Below are 992 nucleotides of genomic sequence, written 5' to 3'. Positions count from 1 at the left end.
TTCACTGCATGCTGCAGTGCCACGGGCACTGGGTACACAGGAGGCTACAGTGCAGCATGCACTGCATTCAATGGCGGGTGCAGTGCTGTGGGAAGTGGGTTCACTGGAGGCTCCAGTGCCATGGGATCTGGGTTCATTGGAGGCTGCAGTGCTGCGGGCACTGTGTTCACTGCAGGCTGCATAGAAGCGGGAACTGGGTTCACTGCATGGTGCAGTGCTGCGGGCACTTTGTTCACTGGATGGTGTATTGCCGTGGGAACTGGGTTCACTGGAGGGTTCAGTGGCATGGACACTGGCTTCACTGGAGGGTAGAGTCCTGCAGGCCCTGGGTACACTGCAGGCTGCAGTGCCACGGGCACTGGGTTCACTGGAGGGTGTATTGCTGCAGGCACTTTGTTCACTGGATGCTGTAGTGCCCTGGGCACTGGGTTCCCAGGAGGGTACAGTGCCGCGGACACTGGCTTCACTGGAGAGTGCAGTGCTACGAACACTGTGTTCACTGGAGGGGCAGTGTCGCAGTCATTGGGTTCCCTGGAGGGGGCAGTGCCGCCGGAACTGGTTTCACTGGAGGCTGCCGTGCTGCGGGCAATGCGTTCACTGGAGGCTGCATACAAGCTGGAACTGGTTTCACTGCATGGTGCAGTGCCGTGGTCAGAGGGTATACAGGAGGCTACAGTGCACCATGCACTGCATTCACTGGCGGGTGCAGTGCTGCGGGAAGTGGGTTCACTGGAGGTTCCAGTCCCATGGGATCTGGGTTCACTGGAGGCTGCAGTGCTGCAGGCACTGTGTTCACTGCATGCTGCATCGAAGCGGGAACTGGGTTCACTGCATGGTGCAGTGCTACGGGCACTTTGTTCACTGGATGGTGTAGTGCCGTGAGCACTGGGTTCACTGCAGGCTGCCGTGCTGCAAGCACTGGGATCACTGCAGGCTGAAGGTCTGCGGGCACTGGTTTCACTGGAGGCTGCAGGCCGCCAGCACTGAGTTCA

This window comes from Prionailurus viverrinus, unplaced genomic scaffold (assembly GCF_022837055.1).
Source record: "Prionailurus viverrinus isolate Anna unplaced genomic scaffold, UM_Priviv_1.0 scaffold_72, whole genome shotgun sequence".
Taxonomy (NCBI): Eukaryota; Metazoa; Chordata; class Mammalia; order Carnivora; family Felidae; genus Prionailurus; species Prionailurus viverrinus.
This window is presented reverse-complemented; position numbering follows the sequence as displayed.